The sequence below is a fragment of the Etheostoma spectabile genome, chromosome 7 (assembly GCF_008692095.1).
Source record: "Etheostoma spectabile isolate EspeVRDwgs_2016 chromosome 7, UIUC_Espe_1.0, whole genome shotgun sequence".
NCBI lineage: Eukaryota > Metazoa > Chordata > Actinopteri > Perciformes > Percidae > Etheostoma > Etheostoma spectabile.
The window spans coordinates 7,778,491-7,786,162 of NC_045739.1; the positions used below are offsets into that span (position 1 = coordinate 7,778,491).

General features: G+C 47.2%; 1 protein-coding gene across 2 annotated transcripts in view; it reads right to left on the reverse strand.

Moving 5' to 3' along the window:
• LOC116693047 (kelch repeat and BTB domain-containing protein 12) overlaps positions 1-1,143 on the reverse strand; it is a 6,775-nt gene extending 5,632 nt beyond the window's left edge. The window contains exon 1 of one of the 2 annotated variants that reach the window (XM_032521716.1): positions 988-1,143. The gene's annotated coding sequence lies outside the window, so the exon portion shown is untranslated. Of the gene's footprint in view, positions 1-75; positions 510-987 lie in introns of those variants that run through there. The other variant, XM_032521717.1, reaches the window with a different exon arrangement.
• Positions 1,144-7,672: the final 6,529 nt, after the last annotated feature.

The window sequence follows — 7,672 nt, forward strand, 5'->3', positions numbered from 1 at the left end:
GAAGCGTTTAAAGACTCTATTTGTCCATTATTTTATTTCTAAAGAAACACAACAATGTATGAAAGGTTTTATTACCTTGTGTCTCACGTTGTGACTCCGTAGCAGCTGTTTTTGTAAAAATAGGCTAACGATGTGTCATAGCCATAGACTGTCATAACCATAGGAGATTTTGCCGGATGAGTGTATTTTCCGTTTCCGTCATTTTTGTTTGCTTTGGAATTTTAAATTACTGGATTTATGAGGATTATTGTTGACTGCTCCTCAGATCTCTGCAGGGTACATTTAGACAGCTAGCTAGACTATGTGTCCAATCTGAGTTTTCTCTTGCAGGACTATTTTAAAGAAGCTCTGTGCGGAGTTTAGTGCCGCCCATGATGATTGTGATTGGTTTAAAGAAATGCCATTAAACCCGAGCACGTTTTCCTCCCATTCCCCGAATGCTATGTGGAATAGCCAGACCCTCCTTCAGTACGCTTTGGGGGAGGGTCTGACAAAGTGAGACTAATGTACAGTTAACTGTAGGCACACTTGTTTTCAGTTTTTTTCTTTTTCTTCAACTGAGCTAACGAATGTATGTACACATCCCATTATGTGGTATTTTGCTCTTGTAAGTTTACTGCTACTGATCAGTGTGGTCACTATATTCTAAATACAAAACGTTAGGGCCAATGGGTTGTTCCTATAGCAGAAGAGAGCTTCTCAGATGGTGTTTGGTTGCAGGGGTACTACGTACTGAAGCGACTTGCTATATACAGTATGCAGAGGCTTTTTTTCCTCCATGTTGACCAATATCTTTAACTGGTTCCGCCCATTAGCAGCTGGCCCACCAACTGACACACTTACGAAGAAGACACTGTCAGTGGGTGTGCTAAACATACACAGGTCAACTCACTGCAGGCAGACATGCATAGACAGTCACTTCAGAGTGTAAGCAGTAGCATGTTAAAATGACATTAGCTGAGCACATGCAGAACACAGCTGTCATACCAGGGGTGTCTTGAGGCTATCCAGAGCCAGAATTCAGACGTTTCTGAATTAAGATAATTTCAGCTTTGATTTCTTAAAGTACTCTTCAGAATGTTGAAAATTTGCTGGCTGGCAGGTCTGTCTTGTGTTCTGTGCTAGTTGCTTCCTTTGAATATGTTAGGGCAGTATCACGCAAAAGGTTTAAAATAGACCAGCAAGGGGCAATCTCTAGCACACCATAAAAGCCCCCGACTATAAATCATTAAAATAGACCAGCGAGTGCTACTGGTGTTGTTCAGGTTTCTTTTCTTTTTTTGTGTGGTTTCCATCTAGGATCTGCAAGAATGAAGGCATAACATTTACAGGTTGTTGACCTGTTGGAAAAGTAACTGATTAAATTGTATAATGCATTGTTACCTTTGATAAACACAACCCTTACCATTTAGATTGCATTCCATGCACACAAATCCCTTCTTGGAATCATTTATTCTTTATCTGGTAATTATTCCGTATTATATGCTTGACAGCAGATTTTATGGTGGTTTAACAGTCGTTACTACTGATTGTGTGTCAGCAGCTCAATGCAATTTGTTACACTAAGAAATAACTGCAGCAAGCCTTTACTGGCACATTTTATGAGGTGTCTTTGGACAAGTGATGAAGAACACAACTGAACAAATACAGTCAAACATTAACATAAATGACAAAGAACATGATTGTCATTTTATAGACTGATGCAGGTCCAACAGGTCACAGAGATAGAAGGTGTGTCTGCTTTGTGGACAGGTTATTGGACCGGCTTAAAATCTCCCTGGGGGGTAATTTCAAGATAATTGTTTTCTAACAATATTTCCAGTTTAGCATGCTATTTTACACAGTATGAGCAAAACAAGGTGGTCCTTACAGTCTATAGACAATGCAGATTAACCAGTGACACTTGGTCTGTGTATACATGAACTTGCCTCAACATGTGAAACATACTACATCTATCAGGGTCATGCTGTCACGCTGCAAGCTCTGATTTCAGCTCTTTGTAAGGATCTCTGGGCAACTGCGTACCTCAGAAAGTCCTCAGTGTACAGAGCAGGAATCTGCATTTACAGATGAAGTGAAATGACTTAAATTGTTTAAAATGGCTTATTTGCTATTTTACATTTTTTACCTCTCCGGGAACCATCACCTTATCGTGGTGGAGAGGTTTGTGTGTCCCGATGAACCTGAGGGCTGTGTTGTCTGGAGCTTTGTGCTCCTGTAGGGTCCCCATGGCAAAGAGGTCTCAGGGAGGGGCCAGACAAAGAATGGTTCAAAAACTCTTATGGAATTCAAGGAAGGGATAGAGGGACCCTCCCGGCGGCAGGTGGAAGCCCGGGGCCCCCGTCGGGACCAGGCCAGACGGCTCGTGACGAGCGCCTGTGCCGGGTTTGCCACGGAGCCCGGTCGGGCACAGCCCGAAAGCAACGTGGCACTTCTCCCTCCACCCATGGGCCCACCACCTATGGAGGATCCAAAGGGGTCGGTGCGCTGCCACATGGTGCGGCGAAGGTCAGGGGCTTCGACGGACCAGACCCGGCAGCAGAGGCTGGCTCTGGGGACGTGGAATGTCACCTCTCTGTGGGGGAAGGAGCCGAACTTGTGCGGGAGGTGGAGCGCTATCAGTTAGATCTGGTGGGGCTTACCTCTCGCACAGTCTCGGTTCTGGAACCGTACTCCTGGATAGGGGTTGGACTCTCTCCTACTCTGGAGTTGCCCAGGGTGTGAGGGCGCCGGCGGGTGTGGGGATACTCACAACCCCCGGCTGAGCGCCGCTGCGTTGGAGTTTACCCCGGTGGACGAGAGGGTCGCCCCTACGCCTGCAGGTGTTGGGGGGGAAAACTCTGACTGTTGTTTGTGCGTATGCACCAAACAAGTTTCGGAGTATTCGGCCTTCTTGGAGACCTTGAATGGAGTCCTGTATGGGGCTCCAGTAGGGGCCTCCATTGTTCTCCTGGGGGACTTCACACGCCACAGTGGTAATGATGGAGATACTTGGAGAGGCGTGATTGGGAGGAACCCTCCCTGTCTAAACCAGAGTGGTTGTCTGTGTTGGACTTCTGTGCTAGTCATGGATTGTCCATCACAAACACCATGTTCGAACATAGGGATGTTCATAGTGTGGTTACCGAGCACCCTAGGCCAAAGGTCAATGATCGATTTTATAATCGTTTCATCTGATCTGAGGCCGTATGTTTTGGACACTCGGGTGAAGAGAGGGGCAGAGCTGTCAACTGATCACCATCTGGTGGTGAGTTGGGTCAGGGTGTGGGGAAGACTCTGGACAGACCTGGTAAGCCCAAACGTGTAGTGCGGGTAACTGGGAACGTCTGGAAGAGGCCCCTGTCCGACGGGCTTTCAACTCGCACCTCCGGCGCTTTTCGTGCTCCCTGTGGAGGCTGGGGGCATTGAACCTGAGTGGACAATGTTCAAGTTTCCATTGCAAAGCTGCGGCAGCGAGCTGACACGCCCTCTGTGGTGGAGGCAGAGCTGGAGGATGATGGGGGATTGTCGTCAATTTCCCTGGCGGAAGTCCTGTGGTAGTCAACACAACTCCACAGCGGCAAAGCCCCAGGGATTGATGGATCCGTCCAGAAATGCTGAAAGCTCTGGGTTGGAGGGGCTGTCTTGGTTGACACGCCTCTCTCACATTGCGTGGAAGTCTGGGACGGTGCCTAATGGCAGACCGGGGTGGTGGTTCCCCTCTTCAAAAAGGGGGACCAGAGGGTGGTGCCAACTACAGGGGTATCACACTTCTCAGCCTCCCTGGTAGTCTACTCCAAGGTGCTGAAAGGAGGGTTCGGCCGATAGTCGAACCTCGGATTGAAAGGAACATGCGGGTTCCCCTGGCCGTGGAAACAACGGATCAGATCTTTACTCTCGCAAGGATCCTGGAGGGGGCCTGGGAGTATGCCCACCATGTCTACATGTTTTTGGTGGTCGGAGAAGGCGTATGACTGGGTCCCCGCGAGAAATTGTGGGAGTGTGCTGCGGGAATATGGGGTGAGGGGGTCCCTTCTTAGGGCCTCCAATCTCTGTATGACCAAAGTGAGAGCTGTGTCCGGTTCTCGGCAGTAAGTCGGACACGTTCCGGTGAGGGTTGGCCTCCGCCAGGGCTGCGCTTTGTCACCAATCCTGTTTGTATATATATGGACAGGATATCGAGGCGTAGTCGGGCGGGGAGGGGTTGCAGTTCGGTGGGCTCGGGATCCCATCGCTGCTTTTGCAGATGATGTGTCCTGATGGCATCATCGGCCTGTGACCTTCAGCACTCACTGGATCGGTTCGCAGCCGAGTGTGAAGCGGCTGGGATGAGGATCAGCACCTCTAAATCTGAGGCCATGGTTCTCAGCAGGAACCGATGGAGTGCTCTCTCCGGGTAGGGATGGGTCCTTACCTCAAGTGAAGGAGTTTAAGTCCCTTGGGGTCTTGTTCGCGTGAGGGGACCATGGAGCGTGAGATTGGTCGGAGAATCGGAGCAGCTGGTGCGGTATTACATCTGTTTATCGCACCGTTGTGACGAAAAGAGAGCTGAGCCAAAGGCAAAGCTCTCGATCTTCCGGGCAATTTTCGTTCCTACCCTCACCTATGGTCATGAAGGCTGGGTCATGACCGAAAGAACGAGATCAAGGGTACAAGCGGCCGAATGTTTCCTCAGGAGGGTGGCTGGCGTCTCCTTAGAGGGTGAGACTCATCATCCGAGAGGCTCGGAGTAAGAGCCGCTGCTCCTTCGCGTTGAAAGGAGCCGTTGAGGTGGTTCGGGCATCTGGTAAGGATGCCTCCTGGGCGCCTCCCTAGGGAGGTATTCCGGCACGTCCAACTGGGAGGAGACCTCGGGAAGACCCAGGACTAGGTGGAGAGATTATATCTCCAACCTGCCTGGGAACGCCTCGGGATCCCCCATCGGAGCTAGTTGATGTGGCTCGGGAAAGGGAAGTTTGGGGTCCCCTACTGGAGCTGCTGCCCCCGCGACCCGATACCGGATAAGCGGATGAAGATGGATGGATGGATTTTTGATGATACATAACCATTTACAATCCCAGTCCAAAGTTTGGACATGCTTCAAATTTAAATGAAGCCAGTGGCCATTCAAGGGCCAATAATGATTTTTTAATGTATTTCTGGTTCATCTTTAAATTGAATGTGGCTGGTTCAAGCATCCAAGTATAATTTCTTAAGCTTTTTCTTGATTTTATAACTTTTAAATTGCATGACTAACACTTGAAAGGGGAGAGAGAGGGAGAACAACATGCAACAAAGAGCCCCAGGTCGGAACCCAGCCCACGACCGCCACGGTGAGGACCGAGGCTCTGCACATGGGGCACATGCCCAACCAGGTGAGCTATGCAGGCGCCCCAATCCAGCGTCGCTTTGAAGGCAATGTTGGTCCAGACTGAATCTCAAAATGTACTCATAGTCCCAGAGGATGAATTATAATAACTTTGGTCCCTTGACTTTACCTCTACCACCACCATGATGTTGACATTTGTGGTTTTAAGTTAAATATCTTTATCATGCATATTCGCTACGCAGATGATGGTTTTGATGACAGTAATGAACTTTCAGTCACTGTTGCATCATACATAAGGGTGGTCACTACACATAAGGGTGTTCACCCTAGCAGGTAATCAACATGAACGGTGCGGATAGTGCTGACTTGGCTAATGTCTTTAATTCTTTCTTTTCTCATCTGTGAAAATCTGTGAAAAGGTCCGATTTTGAAGATATTATTTCCAAGTTGTGAGAGTCTCTGGTACCGCTCAATTACTTGGTGATGACAAGCGGGCCACAGCTGTTTACAACCACATTAATGGACATACAGTGGTGTGAAAAAGTGTTTGCCCCCTTCCTCATTTCCTGTTCCTTTGCATGTTTGTCACACTTAAGTGTTTCGGAACATCAAACCATTTAACAATAGTCAAGGACAACACAAGTAAACACAAAATGCAATTGTAAATGAAGGTGTTTATTATAAAGGTGAAAAAAAATCCAAACCATCATGGCCCTGTGTGATATAGTGATTGCCCCCCTTGTTAAAACATACTTAACTGTGGTTGTCCACCCCTGAGTTCAATTTCTCTAGCCACACCCAGGCCTGATTATTGCCACACTGTTCACAATCAAGGCATCACTTAAATAGGAGCTGCTTGACACAGTAAGGTCCACCAGAAGATCCTTAAAAGCTACACATCATGCCGAGACCCAAAGAAATTCAGGAACAATTGAGAAAGAAAGTAATTGAGATCTATCAGTCTGGAAAGGGTTATAAAGCCATTTCCAAAGCTTTGGGAATCCAGCGAACCACAGTGAGAGCCATTATCCACAAATGGCGAAGACATGGAAAAGTGGTGAACCTTCCAGGAGTGGCCGGGCGCCCAAAATTACCACGAGCGCACGACGACTCATCCAAGAGGTACAAAAGACCCCACAACAACGTCCAAAGAACTGCAGGCCTCACTTGCCTCAGTTAAGGTCAGCGTTCATGCCTCCACCATCAGGAAAAGACTGGGCAAAATGGCCTGCATGGCAGAGTTCAAGGAGAAAACCCATGCTGAGCAAAAAGAACATCAAAGCTCATCTCAATTTCTCCACAAACACTGATGATCCCCAAGACCTTTGGGACAAATTCTGTGGACCGATGAGACAAAGGGAACTCTTGGAGGTGTGTGTCCAAGTATATCTGGCGTAGAAGGAACACTGCATTTCATAAAAAGAACATTATACCACAGTAAAATATGGTGGTGGTAGTGTGATGGTCTGAGGCTGTTTTGCTGCTTCAGGACCTGAAGACTTGCCGTGATAAAGGAAATATGAATTCTGCTGTCTACCAAGAGTCCTGAAGGAGAATGTCCGACCATCTGTTCGTGTACTCAAGCTGAAACAACTTGGGTTCTGCAGCAGGACAATGATCTTAAACACACCCGCAAGTCCACTACCGAATGGCTGAAGAAAAACAAAATGAAGACTTGGAGTGGCCTAGCCAAAGTCCTGCCCTGATCCTATTGAGATGTGTGGTATGACCTAAAAAGGCCGTTCATGCTCGAAAACCCTCTAATGTAACTGAATTAGGACAATTCTGCAAAGATGAGTGGGCCAAAATTCCTCCAGGACGCTGTAAAAGCCTCATTGCACGTTATCGCAAACGCTTGGTTGCAGTTGTTGCTGCCAAGGGTGGCCCAACCAGTTATTAGGTTTAGGGGGCAATTACTTTTTCACACAGGGCCATGATGGTTTGGATTTTTTTTTTCACCTTTAATAATAAACACCCTCATTTACAAATTGCATTTTGTGTTTGCTTGTGTTGTCCTTGACTATTGTTTAAATTGGTTTGATGTTCCGAAACACTTAAGTGTGACAAACATGCAAAGGAACAGGAAATGAGGAAGGGGGCAAACACTTTTTCACACCACTGTATGCTGTTTTAATACATCCATGACAAATGCCAGAAGTTACAAGTTTGACTTCCTCAGGATTGAAACACCACCGTTTTTAGTAGCCAAGGAGGACATGTAGGAATAAAAAAACATGATGGACTCTTCAGAAGAGTTAATTATTATCTTGATTTTCCGAGCACAAAAGTCGCCGGACGACACTAGTTGATAATCTTAACTTTGTATCATTGCATCATTATTACATGTCAACAAGCTGACGCTTTTATCCAAAGCAACTTCCAATT